General features: G+C 37.8%; 1 pseudogene; it reads left to right on the top strand.

Moving 5' to 3' along the window:
• The first annotated feature begins 8,687 nt into the window (after nucleotides 1–8,687).
• LOC102243189 overlaps nucleotides 8,688–19,291 on the top strand; it is a 42,659-nt pseudogene continuing 32,055 nt past the window's right edge.

The following is a 19,291-nucleotide window of genomic DNA, read 5'->3' as shown; positions in this document are numbered from 1 at the left end:
AACTTAAATATTTAAGTATTATGTTACATCCTAAAAGTGAATGAACTCTAACATTCACTCATATAAATCATAGGAAAAAAATGGTTTTGAAGCTATTTTTATTAAACACAATATATTTTTTGTTTAAAATGTGACATAATTGTCGGTATTTTGGAATTAGCAACTTTCCTAAATTCCATGATAAGGGAAACATAATTACTTTCACCCGAACATCATGAATAAAATAAGGATTTCTGTTCTTACCTCCATCTTTTAACATTGTACTAGATATTCTAATTGAAGAAATAAAACTCTATTTACCCATAGACAACTTAATTGTCTATACAGGAAATCCTAATACACTTTCTGGTCTTGATTAGTATGCTTTCATGTTTGCATAATTTTTTAAAAGTATAAATACTCTTATTTTTTTCACCAAACATTGTATTATAATCTTTCTAACATATAACAGACTATTATATTTTTAAATAAACCTATAATATTCCCTTCATGTTGCTGGATCACAATTTACCTAATCTTTCTCTTTCACTGGATGTTTAAAATTCCCTCCTCTTTTTCCCCTCTTGCTGTTATACTTAACTTTCAGAACTACCTTCATGCATATAACTTATACATTCTTTTAAAATACATGTTACCCAATTGTTTTCCCAAAGGGAATCATCATTTTATATTTCCCTCAGCAATATGAGTGTGTTGGTTTTACCAGAAATTCATCAGTATTGCATTGATGTGTTGTTTTTGCTATTCTTGGGGTTTTGAGGGAGAGAAATTATCTACTTTAAAAAGGCACAAAATGATATATCATTGATTGCTGACATGGTTGAGCATTTTCCATGAATTTGTCTACTATCTATATTTTGTCTTGTGTAAATGATATTGTCATTGTCTTATTATTACAAGAAAACAGTTATAGTTAATAATTTCAAAAGGAGGAAAAGGAAAGAATGAAGATACATCTGTATAAAATAAATGAGGGGGGAAATGATATATTTTACTAAAAGAGGTTATTGGTAACATGTTTCGGTGGATAGAAAATAATACAAGTGCATAAGCTGTAATTAATTTCCTAAATCCAGGAAACACTGTTCCAGGGTTGGGCAGTGACAGATAATTGTTTCAGAGCTGTGAATGGAGCTGATATTGGGATGACTGTAGCAAGCCAATGAGCATATGCACAATCACCCCTCCTATCCAGTCAATTGGTACCAGGTGATAATGTATGACCACCTCTTCTGATTTGTTTGAAAGATGTATGAATTCTTGGTTATAATGTGAACACTGCCCCATATTTATAATAGTACTAATTAAATAAAGAGCAAACTTTGTATTTTCGAACAATACACAGTCTGGGGCTGTTTTGAATCTGCAGGCTGCTAGTTTTCTGCTTCTGGGTTGAGCTTACGCCTCAACATCTGACTTCAGTTCCAACATTTTTTATGAACATCCCTCACCATGCTAAATCGTTCCTCAACAGGAAAGGGATTAACACTCTCAGTGAAAGACATCTGGTAAATCGTAGCACATTGAACCCATGTACTTATCTCTACTCCTTCTCAAAACTCCACGAATGAGAATAATGAAGTAGCATTCCATAAGGACTAAGAAAAGAGTGGAGAAAACTGCAATAATAAAGATAACAGGAGAGGAGATATGCCAACAAACTTTTGAAAGATGAAATAAATGAAGGATTTATCTTAGCTGAAAATACCAAAACCTGCAATGAAGGGTGATAAGGAGAAGTAAATCAATTCATACCATTAGCCTCATAAAAACATAAGAATTGGTGGCACCAGGTTTACAAAATTGCAGATGAAGTATGGGGCTGAAAATATGAGCATTGGCTGACTGTCTATGCAAAGGGCAATAGGACAGGGAATTAAATCTATGAAGAAATTAAACCAGAGATTCTCCAAACCCAGACACAACATATAGTGGAAGGTAGGGAAGAGGTGCCATGCTAAAAACAGGAGTGGTAAATAAAAAGTCTACATTCTCAATAGTGAGGTTCTCATCCAGCCTTCTTGCATTGCTTAGACCCAAGAGTACTAAAAGCCACGAATATATAGTCCTGTCTCCAGGCAGAAATATAATAGAGCCCTGAATAGCCCCCAAAAAAGACATATGAGAATTCCCAACAAAAGGAAGGTCCCAACCAACAAGTCTTCACAAAACCTCCTGTAGAACTGACCTCAGAGAGGAGAACACTCTAACACTGTTTCTCAAGGAACCCAAGTGGTTTTGTGAAAGATCATAATTCAAAAAAATAATAATCAACATTAGTCTTAAACTTCAAATGCCTTGTGATGAAATGATGGACAGTGACTCAATAGCCCAATATTTAGTAAGAGGTCTTCAGTAAGAGATCTTACAGCAGTGCACTCTAGGTTTGTGGGGTTTTTTTTGTTTTTTGTTTTGCATTAACACCATTCCGTTTCTGACATAAAATAAAGGAGGTTGTTAATAATTGGTGAGTGCTGCCCTGCATAAAGGTAACTACGGTGGGCTGAAGACATTCTCTCCAAAATTACATCACCCAACCTCTATTTATGGGCTGTTTATGTGAATAAAGAAATTCTTCTGGTGTAATAAAAAGAATTTGAGGAAAATTTTCATTCTAAAGAGTGAATTTTTATGTGCTGTGATTCAATTGCTTTCCTGCCATTTCTGTCATTTTGCTATAATTTTAAACATTGCAAAATGTGGTTTGTCAAGGTTAGAAATAAATTGTATTTTGAAACTCATTTTTTGTGATATTTTGTGTGGTTATTTATTGTCTTTGTTTTACATTTCACAAACATGTTTGGTGGCCCAAGATGGTTATTTTGAAGATGAGGTATGAGTTGGAAAAAGAGAATACTAAACCTGACTCAATGAACAATTCCAGTAAGATCAGGGATGAAGAATTACAATCTCAAGAGTAATTTCACTGCAATAATGCAGCAGTTGATCAATAAAAAGTTCAGTCACTCTCAGAAAGACAATGAATATTTTTTTCTGTAGTTTTCAACATTCAACTTGTCTGAGCAAACATTTCTTATTTAATAACTAGAGGCCTAGTGCACAAAATTTGTGCGGGGGAGGATCCCCTCAACCTGGCCTGCACTCACTCGTAATCCGGGACCCCTCGGGGGATGTCCGACTGCCACTTTAGACCCGATCCCGCAGGGGCGGGATCTCTGCAGTATCGGGCCTAAACTGGCAGTCGGACATACCTCTCGCAATCCAGGACCACTGGCTCCTAACCACTCGCCTGACTGCCTGCCTGATTGCCCCTAACCACTCGCCTGCCTGCCTGCCTGATTGCCTCTAACCACTCTGCCTGCCTCATCACCCCTAACCACTCGCCTGCCTGCCTCATCACCCCTAAGCTCCTCTGCCTGCCTGCCTGATCTCCCCTAACAGCCTCTGCCTCACCCCCGCTGCCATGGCTTCATCCAGAAGGATGTCTGGAAGGTTGTTTGGCTGTCAGTCTAATTAGCATATTATGCTTTTATTATTATAGATCATCAAGAGGTCATTTGGTTCAAAATGAAATATGTGCCCTATCTGGGTGGCTCAGATGGTTGAGCACTGTCTCATACACCAAAAAAGGTTGTGTTCTTTCAATGTTTAAAAAAATAATATATTTAAAATATTTCACCCTAACCAGTTTTGCTCAGTGGGTAGAGCATTGGCGTGCGGACTGAAGGGTCCCAGGTTCGATTCCGGTCAAGGGCATGTACCTTGGTTGCGGGCACATCCCCAGTGCAGGGTGTGCAGGAGGCAGCTGATCAATGTTTCTCTCTCATTGATGTTTCTAACTCTCTGTCCCTCTCCCTTTCTCTCTGTAAAAAATCAATAAAATATATTTTTTTAAAAATATTTCAATAATTTCAGTTCAACATAATTTTCAATGTTTAAGATAATAAAATATTTCAGTCATATTTTTATTAAGTAAATCATATTTCATGCATTCAACTATTTCTGGAGATTTCACTGAGCCTGATGGTTGAATTCACCCCAGACAAAGGTATAATTCAAGCATTGCTGTAATATTTTTAAAAATCTAAACATTAAGTTCAAGGAACAGAAAACACTGATTGTAGCTGTAACTCTGCATCTGCTCAATTCATCTACATTTACTGCTTCAGTACCTCTGTCTGGGAAGTAGAGATAAGGCTTACCTTTATCATAGTGCAACTAGGAAGCTTAGTCTGGAAGAAGATGTGACAGTTCTTTGAAAAGGATGTATGAACACTCTGATTACATATTATAGTCCTAACACTAATGTATTTAGGAAAATCCAATTAGGTAGCAAGATTCTGCTATAGAAAATCTATTTTTCTTTTTCTTAATCAAAGGACAATTTTCAAGGAAAACTTTCTTTTACCCCTAAATTTTCTTTTACCCCTTTCTTTTCCAGGTCCCTCTGTCATGTGACATATCAGGTCTCGGCAGCTTTCAAAGCGAGCCCCTGTAGGATAAGAACTCGTGGTCTTTAGGGGAATTCTCTAGAGCAACTTAGATGCCACAGATGACATCAAATTCTTAAAGAATACCTTTTGCAAAAATACACTAATGCCAATAGAGCAAAAAACCCACAAAACAAAAAATTTTAAAATTTTTAGGAAGGAGTTCAAAAAGTTTTAGACTTTGTAACTACCTGCTACTACCTCTCCTTTTTCCACTTTCATATTACCATAGCAACAAAGGGACTTATCTGCCAGTTAATAAATAGGTGAAAATATAGCACCAAGCAGCTATTTATTTCATTGATTTATAGGGTGTTAGCCCCTTGGATATATTGGCAGCGCTGGGCACGTTTTGCCACTGATCCTGCTTCAATAAATCCGGCATGTCAGGGAGTTAAAGCCACTTCCTTTCACATTCATTTTTCATGCCTTTTCCTACTGTCTCAGATGAGGAGACTGGAGAAGAAACAGCTGCCTTGCTCAAAGGCGGTCAACATACATAAATATTAAATTTTTGGTCAAATAATGGCAGAGCCATCAACCCCTCTCAATCCCATACTAAATGTTAACCTGAAGAAATCCATAGAAAAATATAAAACCAGACATAGAAATCAAAATTTTTGGAATTTGTTCAAATAAAGCAATGAATATATGTACTGAAAACCCCCGGGCTTCCATTTTAAAACTGTCCTAGAGCACAGAGAGGGGACTCAATTTGACTATGTAGCCAATTCTATTAAATTGATTCGGTAGTAGTAGAAGAAAAGTTGTCTCTAGAGCAAATCTTTCAACCATTCTTTCAACTTATTTCCATCTAAGGGGGAATTCTAAGAAAGGAGTTAATATCAAAATATCTATAATTATAATGAAATAGGCTGGGGATTTCCACTGTACTGGGGAGAATTTAGATAACAACTTAACTAGTTTTTTAGAAAACTGCTTGTTAACTGCTCCATTCTGCAGGGGAGGGAAATACTACACATTTTTCAAGAAATTTATGAAATCAGCAGCTGAATTTAAAGCTACAGATTTTTTGTTCTCTTTTTTACTTGCACCAATACAGAATATGAGTTTATGACTCACATTTACTCATTAACAGAGCAATGGATGTTCTCTTCAACTACAGATCAAGGCACTTTTATAAGCCTACAGCAAAAGGAATCCTCCCACATAGAAAATTCACAAAGCAGAAGGCTAACGGACTCAGCTCCTGTGTTCCTGAGCAGAGAGCTTTCTAGACAGTATTAAACAGCTATGCAAAGTTCATGTCATGCCTGTCTAATCCCAGTAATGCCCTGAAGATTCACAAAAATACCAAGTCCTGGGGACTGCAACTCATGGATCAATAATGAGGGTACAGCTAAATGAATGCAGGCAATCTTCACAGTTATGAGAGTATTTTGATAAGATCCACCCCATAGTTTTGGCTAGGAAAACCTCTTTATCAAAAGGCTCTGTGATTCCCTTTGAGCATCAGTTGGTTATCAAATAGGCTGCCAGAGAATAGGAGATGGATATGGTGGTAAGAGGGGAGCCACTGACCAGTGGTGAGACTTGATGAAGTGCCTGCTGTGTTCCATGGGGCTCATGAGCTAAAAGGGACCTCCAGGGCTGATTCTAGGAGAGGTAGCCTGCCAATAGCAAAAGAATATGTTCCACTTAGATTGTTAAATGTTTCTATAAACAAAATGATGATGAAGGAAAGTTTTTCATAAAAGAATTTCCACTAATAATGAAAATAAAATAAGATAATTAGAAAAAAACAACCTTTATATAAAGCTTGATGAATAAAGGATCTGACCTTAATTACCAATGGAAGCTAAAACCATTAAGTGACAAGCTAACAGTGAACGTTAATCTGGCTAAACCACCTAGACCTACAGATCAACTTTAAAATACCATGAAAAGTGAAACGGTCATTCTGTGCCTCACCACCTGTGAATTATTCTTGCCAAAATAACTGAATCTAAGTCTAGTTGAGCCTTTAGATCAAGTTAACAGTACACAGGGAACATATGAAATTGAAGAGGATGTTAAGACACCATAAAGATGCAATCAGCCAACTACAAAAATGAGACGAATTCATTGTCCCAGTTTCTTTAAGAAATAAACAGTATGAAAAAGTGAAGGCAAGAAGGGCTGTTGGAGATCAAGAGAGACTTTAGAAAGAGAGGCAAACTAATGCAATGTGTGGATTCAAAAAAAAACAACTTAAAATGGCATTTTGGGGACAAATGAGAAAATTTTCAAAGTGATTGTTTAATCAGATGATATGAAATCTTTGCTAATGTATTGTGGTGTTTTAAATCCTTCTATATTATAAACAAATTGACATATTTATGGATTACATGGATTTACTTTAAATGTGCCACCAAACTAAATATGTGGGGAGGGAATAGATGAGAGATTGGCAGAATTTGATGACTGTTGAAGCTGGTTAATGGGTACATGAAGATGAATTTTTCTATTTTGCTATTATATATGTTTGAAATATCCTATATAATAAAAGTATTATATTAGTATGCAAATCGACCGAACGGCAAAAGGACATGTGGAACGACCAGTCGCTATGACGTGCACTGACCACCAGGGGGCAGACAGTCAATGCAGGAGTTGCCCCCAGCCCGCAGGCCCCAGGCCAGCCAAGGCGGATGCCAGCGGCCTTGCGCTCGCGCCCCCCCCCCCCGTTCGCCCCACCAGTTGCCCCACAGATCGGCCCTGATCACCGGCCAGGCCTAGGGACCCTACCCATGCATGAATTTCATGCATTGGACCTCTAGTTCTATAATAAGAAGATTAAAAAGAGAGAGAGAATTTCTGTGGCAAAGTGTTTCCATAGTTTGGTCTCCCTTAACAAATCCATGAACAAAGTACACAGAGAGGAAAGTGGACAAAAAGGGAGAGAAAGAAGCAAGAAGGAGGAAGAAAAACACAATAGCTGGCCAAGTAGCTGCAGGTCATTTGGGTCTCTCTAATGGAAAGACTTGAATTCACTTTTCTGATTGATTCTCCCTTTTTTAAGGAAAAATAATCTCAGATGAGCCCTTTGATTAATCCACTGTTATCATTCATCATTCTTCAGGAAAATGGTGATATAATATGAACACAGATGTTTAGTTTGAGAAGATTCAATTTCCATTGTCGATACAGATTGTTGTAAAAATGTCTTTGCCAGTATTATGTCTCTAAGGCTTTATTGTTTATCTTTACAGTACTATTTCTTTTCTATGCATGGATTTAAATAATATGATTGCTTTTCCCTGGAAATGCGTGGGTTCGGGAAAAGGAAGCTGTATTGAGAGTTGCTTAGATAGATAAGGATATGAGACTCCCAGGATGGCAGAGAAACAAGCAGGCAAGATCTTCAGCTGCTTTAAAAGCAAATTAAACTGGACTCAGCATGGCTCAAACTGGACAGGAATACCGCCACCTTCCTTTTATAGGCCACCTTACTTAAATCTGTAAATCCTTAATGTGTAAATGTTGGACTATTTTAACTTGGTATAGTTGCTTTTATGGGAGCCATTGGTCAAGATCAGTTGGCCAGGGAATTTCTTTAAAAGGAGAAAATATCCCTGCTGCCAATTTCTCTGAAAAAGAGCAGATCCTGGGGCACAAAGTGAAAATTGAGGAGCCAGGCATACACTAGAGAAAGAAAGGAATTCATTTCTCCCTCTGGAAATTGGGTCTGGCCTTCAAAGTGTCACCAGCCTTGAGGGACCCATCATCATGGATCCAGACCTATGAAAACTAAGAAGGTCCTCATCTAGAAGGCGTTTGGGGTTAAATTCCATATTGTGTACTTCCCTTCCATTGTTCTTAACTATTCATTGTTAAGTCTGATCAAAGAACTGAATCGATGACCTCTTCCCTGGGAACTGACCTTTAGGCCACTTCACAATGGACATTCCACTTGCTTAGACCATTATCTCTATCTTGCTTAGACCACTATCCGGAGTTTCCCGGAATCCAGACCTGCACAGAAAATTCTCCATCCAGAAAAAGCCTGGTAGAGTCCTTTAAAAACCTGACTCCCCATCTTTGGGAGCTGGAGCCATTTGGGGGCTCATCTGGTATCCAGATGACCTAATAAATTTATAATTCTTCACCCCTTTTGGCCTTGTGCGTTCTTCCTTCAGCGACCCTAACATTCATCAGTCTTGTTGATGTTGTGGTCGGTCTGATCTCAATCATCTAATGGGGACACACTCTGACAAAGGCTTGTGCCCAATACTCATGCGAAGAAGTTTTAAAAATGCCAGTCAGGAATCTTGTGGTGACCTAAAGCAGAGTAAACAAAGGTTCATGTACAGAGCAACACAGAAATCAAAACTCCAAAGCCTGAGGCTTGACACCAGGAGAGACTTTTTAGTACAGGTAAGCATCTGGATTTCCAGAGAATCTGGTGACGTTTGTACTTATTGCTGGAAGTCAGAGTGGAAGCATAAAGACTTTATAATATAACATATTAGTACGAATGTGTTCTCACCAACTGATGAGGCTCATAACCAGTTAAAATGATAAAAAGGAACACTTAATTTTAGCTTGGATTTAAAAATAAAACAAAATAGCAGTGCATTCAATTGCAAAGAAAAACACACTGCAGCTGAAGCTCTGACCCCCCACCCCCCAAAAAAAGCTCAAAACAATTAAATGTGTTGGATTTACGCCTGTGTGTATGGAAGAGAGAGAGAGAGCGAGCGAGTGAGAGAGAGAGAATCATATCAGCTTTCAATATATCCACATCTCCTGACACCAAGGAAATGGAAAATGATTGTTAGACATTAAACTTTGTCAGATTCTGTTTCTGCTGGTGACCTACTGCTCTGAATATGATAGTTTGATTGACTTTGGAGACCTGATGTCTTCAAACTTCAGGACACATTAACGTAGGATAAATAACAAGATCTTCCAAAATAAATGACAATGTGAGCACAGGTGACCAACTTCCCTAGCAGATGCCACATAGAATGATCCCAGTACAGATTTGGCTCTGCCTTCACTGCTGAGACTATACTGGGGGCAGGGGGTGGGGGGGCCTTTTTTGGCATCTGATCCTAGTCTTCTCTGCCTTAGACTCCTTAGCCCCATCTCCATGATGTAAGCTGAGAGTTACTTACTTGATAGAATCTAAGATTGAAGATGGTAACTAAAACTAAACTTCCTCCTAGCACTCGATTCTACACCAAACCATCCACCTGCCTTAACCAAGAGGGAAACCAAGTCTCTGTCTATCCAGTTCATTCCAACATCCCCAATTCTTATCAACACATGCTCAGCCAAGGATAAATTATCCTTTATCCTACCACGTTCTAATTAATCCCTATTGTAATTTTCTTTAGCCCATAACTTTCTACCAATTCACTGCCTCCCTGTCTAGTTGATTCCAAACAGATCTAACCTCAGTAAAATTACCACTATATGACTTCTATGAATCATCAGTTGAATAATTTACCAAAAATGTACTGTTCCCTTCTGTGTGCCCAATCCCACTTCCCAAAATATACCAACCTTAGGTGTGTTTATTTCCTCAGTAAATTTTAAAATAATTTTTTAAAAATATATTTTTATTTATTTCAGAGAAGAAGGGAGTGGTAGAGATAGATAGAAACATCAATGATAAGAAAGAATCATTGATTGGCTGCCTCCTGCAAGTGCCACCTCCCTCCCCCACTGGGGATCGAGCCTGCAACCTGGGCATGTGCCCTTGCCCAGAATCAAACCCAGGACCCTTCAGTCTGCAGGCTGATGCCCTATCCACTGAGCAAAACCGGCCAGGGCTTAAAAGTAAATTTATTTACCCATCAGGTTACTTATTATGTCCCAGTAAGTGCTGTTACACAGAATAACTCATTAATCCAATCAGCTAATATTTATTGACTGCTCTGTGCCTAGGTATTAAGTACTGTAAAAGGAACAGAGTCATATATTTTCCTAAACTTCAAGACCTTGAAATATAGTCAAGTAGATGAGACTTAAACACAAAAAAACCTTAATACATCAATCAGTGCCATATAAGTGATTCAGACAGCAAGTTTATAGGAGCTTAGAAAAGGGAGAAAGCTATAACTGACACACAGTAAATGTGCAATCAATGTCTGATTAAATTAAATTGAAGCAGGGCATTTAATATTGAAAGTAAAGACAGGTGAAGAGACATGAAAATTTGATAATCTAGAAATGTTCAGGAAAGTGCTGAGAGATTAGATGCATGTTTTCTGTTAAACAGGTTTTTTACTTAAAATAACATAAAAACATATTAAAGTGACATGTTTTATTGGAGCATATCACCGCTGCACGTGGGAATCCTTACAGGTGACATATCTGAATATGTGCTAAAAATATGATCATAATTTTAATTCATTCTGTTTTTTATAGAAAATTATTATAGTTGGTATGTTCCCTATAGAGTGTTGCTTAATTTGAGCCTTATGAAAAATACATTGTCATTTGATTAATAACATTTCTTCTCTACTGCCAAATTGGCTTCATGTTTATTTCAAGAGGGGGGGGGGAAGCAGAACATGACATTATTCTGAAAGTTCACAATGTAAATTTGAAAAGTTACATTGGGGGGGACACTATACAGGAAGTACTATAGATGTGAAGTAGTGACAGGAATCTGTCTCACACCTTCCCTGTGGCTTTGATTCATAAATCACAGTTAAGCACACTGGTATGATATCCAAGATAGAATCTCAGATCTAAAATATTCATATTAAAATGAAAAATAAATTGAATCAAAATACTCCTATTAAAGTGGGAGGCTCATAAATTAAGACCCTACATAGCAACACCAGTATCACAACCTGGAATAGGTCTTGGAATTCTAATTTTCAGTAAGGATGAAAAATAAAAGATGTCCCAGAAAAAGTAAGGACACTTTCTGAGTGAGAAACTAATAACATAACAAATATAGTACTAAATATTAGTAAACTACATGGATTAAGTACTGTAAGGGTAGGCAGCCTGGAGCAGGGAAAAGGACAGAGAGCCAGGGCACATCCTGGTGTCACCTGCAATGAACGAAAGAGGGGCCCTGGACAGCAATAATGAGGGCTGGATGATACTGTCTATCAACATCCTTACTACACTTCCTGCTGTGGACTTGCCCCCAAGGAGCCTCCGATTTTACTGGGCTGTCCCTGAACTTGCCGTATTGACTCATCAAAGGAGGGTTGTCAATCTTCCTGGTGGATGGGTTCTTTGAAATAAATAATTTGAAATAAATAAATGTAGTTCCTACATTTTCTTCTTGAAATATGGTTATCCTGTGTCCAAAGCTAAGATGTAATCACAGTGTAAATGACACTGTTGGTCTATGGACCTCCATACTGTAGCATTACTATAATAATAACAGTAACAACTAATATTTATGGCATTTTCATCATGTGACAGACAGTCTGCAAATAATGTCTGCCCCTCCTCTGGTGGTGAGAAAACAATTGCAGGGGTACTAATTCCAAGTCCCTGGCACATGGTGGAGAATACTTGTTGGATAGGTGAACAAGTGAACACAACAAATGCAGAAAATTCCTAGCCCTGCACTTCTGGGGAAAAGGTATTCACAGTGGAAGGGGGTGGGGGTGGGAGGTCTGTCCCTCCTTAGTGCTTTAATTTTAACAATTAATGACAAACACATGCACACTTTTCTTGGCAGCATCTCTACCACTTTCTTGCCCATTAGTTCTAAAACATGTCAAGAAGAGTCTAATTCTTACCCTCTTTATGTATCAAAGAAGAATACTCAGTGTTCCATGCATGCGTGTAGAATCAAAGGGGCAGTTTTAAAAAGTCAAAGCAAGAATCAAGATTTATCACATAAAAGAAACGTATAAATCCCAATGGTACATCTAATGAACAAAATAAACTGATGAACAAAATAGATCCAGAGACATAGAAGCATGGAACAGACTACGAATCTCATAGGGAAGACAGGGGTGGGGATTAGGCAGTGAGGAGAGATTAACCAAGAAATTTATATACATACTAGAGGCCTGGTGCATAAATTCGTGCATGGGTGGGGTCCGGCCAGCCCACCCTGATGGGGGTGGGCCAGCCAGGGGGGAGGGGCTGCAGGAGGTTGGCTAACCCCGCCCCTGATAAGGGGATCAGGGAGTGGGGCCAGCAGCGGGGACTGCAGGAAGTTGGCTGGCTAGCCCCATCCCCAATCAGGGTGGGGGTGCCGATCAGAGGCGGGACAGGCCAGGGGGAGGGGCCACCTGGGGAGAGGAGCCATGGACGGTTGGCCAGCCGGCCCCACCCCCAATCAGTGGGGTGGGGGGCAGCCGGGGGTGGAGCCAGCTAGGGTTAGGGGCTACGGGCACTTGGGGGGGCCAATAGGGGTCCCCATTGGGCCGGTTGGCCTCCACAGTGCACGTCATAGCCACCCGTCGTTCCGGTCGTTCTGCCATTCCAGTCGCTTGGCTTTTATATATATAGATATACATAACCCATGGACACAGACAATAGTATGGAGAAGGCCCTAGGGGGCGGGGTGGAAGAGATCAATGGGGAAAAAAGGGGGACACCTATAATTCTTTCAATAATAAAGATAATTTTTTTTAATCCTAACAGTATAAGGGCCTTAATTATATCATGACAGCACAGCCCCTTTTTCACTAGTAAGCGGAGAACTGGCATGTGATTTTACTTTTATATGTTTCAAAAGCCAAATATGAGTATGAGGATAGAGTCAAATGCCAGTTTCCAAGAAATAGGCACTAATTTGAGTTTGAGACCCTCATTTTGCCAGTAAATCCATGCTGAAATGATAAAGAATTACTCTACATTTAGCTCTACTTAGGGGTCATCCTGAGATAATGGCAACAAAGAGCCAAAGGGATGACTATAGAAGGCCAAAAAAAGTCCAAACATCCAAATATTTATTTAATAGGCACTTATTGCATGCCTATTATGTGCATAACACCTTCCAGAGCACAAAATGGCCTTTCAGTCTGGTGGGAGACACACACAGACATCAGGACCGTGTGATACATGCTTCCTACAGGGAGCTATAGAGCCCAGGAGGATCCCCTGTCCGGTCGTTCTGCCATTCCAGTCGCTTGGCTTTTATATATATAGATATACATAACCCATGGACACAGACAATAGTATGGAGAAGGCCCTAGGGGGCGGGGTGGAAGAGATCAATGGGGAAAAAAGGGGGACACCTATAATTCTTTCAATAATAAAGATAATTTTTTTAAATCCTAACAGTAAAAGGGCCTTAATTATATCATGACAGCACAGCCCCTTTTTCACTAGTAAGCGGAGAACTGGCATGTGATTTTACTTTTATATGTTTCAAAAGCCAAATATGAGTATGAGGATAGAGTCAAATGCCAGTTTCCAAGAAATAGGCACTAATTTGAGTTTGAGACCCTCATTTTGCCAGTAAATCCATGCTGAAATGATAAAGAATTACTCTAGATTTAGCTCTACTTAGGGGATAATGGCAACAAAGAGCCAAAGGGATGACTATAAAAGGCCAAAAAAAAGTCCAAACATCCAAATATTTATTTAACTAGAGGCCCGGTGCACAAAAATTTGTGCACTCTATCTTTAATATATTTTTAAATGCACATAGTTCTTTATGCCAGAATGTACCATGAATAAAAATACTGTAAGTGCAGTTTTGCACATTATGGGCACCATCAAGTATTTTACATAATGACGCCATAATACAGATTCTCTCCTACTGAGGAAGAAAGAACTGAAGTAGAGCATATAGCAAAGATTTTATAATTTAACTGTGTTTTCCCAGCAAACTCTACAAATTCCAGTAGTTTAGCCTGGCATAATATACTGGTGTTCTTTTGTTTTTAAATATATTTTGTTGATTTTTTTACAGAGAGGAAGGGAGAGGGATAGAGAGTTAGAAACACCGATGAGAGAGACATCGATTAGCTGCCTCCGGCACACCCTCCACTGGGGATGTGCCCGCAACCAAGGTACATGCCCTTGACCAGAATCGAACCTGGGACCCTTCAGTCCACAGGCTGACGCTCTATCGACTGAGCCAAACCAGTCAGGGCTGGTGTTCTTTTTTTTATTCAATTACCCTATGACTGCATTAAGTGGATCGCTAATGCAGTTTATTAAATGAAGTCGTTTGAAGAGAATTGGTGATTTTAATGTTCCTGGCTAAATAATAAATATCACTAGCATTATAGGCTGTATAGCACAGAATACAGAAGTTCATCAAGGATTGAGCTAATGGAGAATGGATGGCTGTCTTCAATTAAAAATAATTTGTTAATATTATAAAAGAAGAAATGGGAAGTGAACATGGCAATAAATAAATGTTTAGAAGTCAATGATGTGCCAAGTTTACCAAGAATGCTAGGGGAACTGGAAACTCTTTATTAAGAAAATTATTGTTCATACATGAAGCTATTTCTGTAAGATTCTAGTATTCCCATTTAAACATTAGAAAGTATTATTTTATAATTGTATTGAAGTTTCTTATTATCAAAAGTAAATGCCAAAAATACAGAAATAAGGATTAAAGCAGAAATAAAGATCAGCCAAATTCTCATTAATGAAAATAGCAGCATGGTAGATGAGAGTGGATGAACAGTCCTCAAAACTAAAACAATAGCATGCTAGATAAAATTTTAAAATACTTTTAAAATGCAATTCAATATAAAACTGAGCAGGTAAGAAAGTAATATACACACAGAGCCCTGGAATGAAGTGAGAACAGGCACTCATGCAGGTAAGCAAAGCACCAAAGCTGGCTTTTACCCAAAGGCTTCTGTTGAACCCTGGGGACCTCAAGCTTCTATTTTGATGGCTGCATGGATCTCAGTGGATAAGAGAGCACTCCCAAGATCTACTGAAAATGAGTAAACTAATTTTTAAAAACTACACATAAAGCTGAAACACTACAGTCTCCGGTGCAAGATGAATCCCACTGCACAAAAAGGAATGTCAAAATCTTGCCTATTTTCACTTTGGCAATAAGTGGAGAGTGGGGGGTAGGAGGTTGGAGGGGATCCCCTGAGAATTAGTAACAACTAGGTTGCACTTGAGTTTGCAGTCTAAATTCACACCACCTATGAGGACAAAAATCCTCAAGCAGAGTATTTAATTCGAAGTAGCCCCAATTTAGTCATTTCACTAAGCAATTGGCAGAAGCCAATGCTAATCCCACCAAGAGGAACTCAACTTCAATCCAGAGCTCAGAGATAGAATTCCAAAGAAAATGAAGAGTCCATAGTAAGAAAGAAGTTACTAAACACACAAGGAAAATAAGGCAATATAAATGAGAAATATGTAATAGACCCCTCCCCAAAAGATCTGCAAATGGAATTCTGAGGCCCTGAAAATAAAATACCCATGATTTAAAGAAATAAGAGAGTTTGAAAATATGATAAACAAACAAGAGTCCATAGAGAATAACTAAGCATACAGAATTGGAACCAAGTAGAATTCTAGATACAGATATTAAAATAAATGAAATTAAAACCTCAATGGAGGGATAAAATAGACAAGACAGAGCTAAAAAGGGAATTGGTGGACTAAAAAATAGATACTCAAAAAACTCCCAAAATGAAATCCAGAGATATAAACAGATGAAAATGATGAAATATAGGTTAATGACATTATCATCAAGATGGCGACATAGGTTGTTCTTGACCTCAGACCCCCTCATAAGAAGATCAACTAGCAACCTTCCATAGATAAGACACCATTGTGAAAATCCCAGAATCCTGAGGTAAGGCTGAAACCTCTGATGGACCACAGAGACCAAGAAGACTCCCATTAGAAGGGGATGGGGAGAGTTTTCACTTTGAACTCATTGCCCCTCCGTAGACCAGTACAGCACCACACTAAGAGCTCCCCTGGGCTTACAATTTCTCCAGTGGCTAATAAAGTTCCCAAGGTAGATATTCAGCTTCCCTAGCTTTATGGGACACTTTGCAAGAGGCCCACTTAGGTCTCATCCCATGGGGATCATTGATAGAATCTGATAGGCCCAACCACTAGTGATCAAATAGAAATGGAGAAGGGAACAGGATTTATAGCAACAAGTAAGTGCTCAGATCTGATTCCACAAAAATACAAAGGATCATAAGACACTACTATGGACAATTATATATGAACAAACTGAACAACCAAGAAAAAAATTAGAAATTCCTAGAAACATAAAACCTACCAAGACTAAATAATGAGTAAGAAGCTATATCAATAATCAAAAGCCTCCCAACAAAGAAAAGCCTTTCACTGATGAAATCTACCAAACATTTAAAGAATAAATGCCAATCCTTCTCAAACACTTCCAAAATAAGGAGTACTCCCAAATTCATATTATGAGGTCAGCATTATCCTGAGAGCAAAACCAGATAAAGGCACTACACACACACACACACACACACAACCTACAGGCCACTATCCCTAATTAATACAGATGCAAAAATTCTCAATAAAATACTAGCAAACTGAATTCAACAGCACTTTAAAAAGATAATACAATATGATCAAGTGGAAGTCATTCCTGAAATGCAAGGATAATTCAATACACAAATCAATAAATGTGAAACATCATATTAATAGAATAAAAGATGAAAATCAAAAGGTCATCTCAGTAGATGCAGAAAGAGCATTGACAAAATTCAACATCATCTCATAATTAAACGCTCAACAAACTGGGTATAGAGTGATGTACTTCAACATAATATAGGTGATGTATGACAAGCCTATAGCTAACATCATACTCAATGGCGAAAGGTTGAAAGCTTTTCCTCTAAGATCAGGAATAAGACAAAGGTGCCCACTCCCTACTCCTATTTAACATAATACTGGAAGGACTAAGCCAGAGCAATCAAGCAAGACAAAGAAAGAAAAGGCATCCAAATCAGAAAGAAGGGGGTAAAAGTGTCTCTGTTTACAGATATCATCTTACATACTGAAAATTCTAAAGACCACCAAAAACCTATAAGAATAAATGAATTCAGTAAAGTTGCAGAATACAAAATCATGTTCTTTCAATTACCTCCCCCAGCAATAAATTTTGATAACAGAGAAAGATGCCAATATACTACAGAAGGTCCTCGAATACAATTGTGTCATTCAACATTGTTTTGTTATAACATTGATGAGGGGAAAAAATCTATTCCCTGCCAGGGCCACTGTCTGTGGTGTTTGCATGGTCTCCCATGTCTGTGTGGGTTTTCTCCAGGCACTCCGGTTTCCTCCTACACCCCAAACAAAGATGTGCAGGTGAGGTGAAGTGGTGTGCCTAAATTGTCCCAGTCTGAGTGAACGTGGGTGTGGGTGTGAGTGCACCCTACAATGGAAGGGCATCCTATCCATAGTTGGTTTCCACCTTATGCCCTGAGCTGCTGAGATAGGCTCCAGCCACCCATGACCCTGAACTAGAATAAGCAGGTTGGAAATTATCTTACTTGTTTTTATTAATCGTTCTTAAATGTATGTATGGTTCACATTCATTTTAATGTTTAATATTATAATTGTTTGGGTCTTTATTTAGAAGCTTGCTGATGTTTTTGTGGCTGGAAATATGCTGTAGAAACTAAATTCAATTATCATTTAGCCTATGGCAAAATTGGTGTCACGTTGTTTTGCTTAAAGTTGCAGTTTTAATAACCTATCAGTAATGTTAAATGAGGACTTACTGTATTGGTAAATTACTATTATCTTGATAGTAAATAAGGCAGGCTAAAAAAATTGTAGGTATAAGTTTGATGGCAATATGTTTATTTAAAAAAATAAATATAACATAAATTAATATAATCTAAGTAACTACTGAAGAATACTTGTGTCATTGTAGCTGCACCATCAGACGATGCTCCTATGCAAAACTTTAACTCTAAACCACATTTTGACAATGTAATTATCCATAGGTTTATACGTTTTAGAGTTCATTATGTTTGATGGCAACTAAGTGAAAAAAATATGCTAATTCTTTCTTCAAATCACCATAATGTGCAAATTACACATATACTTGATGAATGAATCCACATTACTAAATTCTGCATGTAAATGATATTTGATAGTAGTACACTGCTTCTTTAGTCAGTATACCTCCACAAATTATATTAGAATCTGCAAAATAAAATTCACAATGTCTGGAATCCAATTAAAGATTACCATGCCTACAAAAAAACAACAAAAAACAGGAAAACTATCATCTATAGTGAGGAGAAAATTCTATTAGAACTGACGCAAATGTTGGCATTAGTAAACAAGGCATTAAAAAGAGTTATAACTGTGATCCATGATTTCACAATCTTAAGTAGAGACAGAGAAGATATTTAAAAGACCCAAATTGATTTTCTAAAGATTATAACTACAATGCATAAAATTGAAATATATTGATGGTATTAATAGGAGAAAAGCAACTGCAGAATAAAAGATTAGTGAACTTGAAAACATAGCAATACCCAAAAAGAAAAACAAAGATAAAAAATAATATTTTAATAGCATAGCATCAGTGAGCTGTGGGACAAATTCAAATGGCTTATATATGTGATTTCAGGGTCCTGAAAAAGAGGAAAAATAAAAAGAGGACAAAAATATTTGAAAAATTACAGCTAAAATTTTTCCAAGTTTGTTAAAAACTATCAACCCACAGATCAAAGAAACTCAATGAACTCAAATAAAAGAATTGAGAAGAAAATTACACCAAGGCACATCATAATCAAATTGGAAAAATAAAATAATCATTAGAGGAGAAGATAAATTATAAAAGTAGCCAGATATGCTAAGTGAAATAAGCCAGTCAATGAAAGAAAAATACCACATGATCTCACTCATTTATGGATAATAAAGACCATTATAAACTGATGAGCAAAAATAGATACAGAGGCAGA

This window comes from Myotis brandtii, unplaced genomic scaffold, assembly GCF_000412655.1.
Source record: "Myotis brandtii unplaced genomic scaffold, ASM41265v1 scaffold320, whole genome shotgun sequence".
Classification (NCBI taxonomy): Eukaryota; Metazoa; Chordata; class Mammalia; order Chiroptera; family Vespertilionidae; genus Myotis; species Myotis brandtii.
The sequence above is the reverse complement of the archived record's forward strand: the minus strand, read 5'-3'. Positions and strand labels throughout refer to the sequence as shown.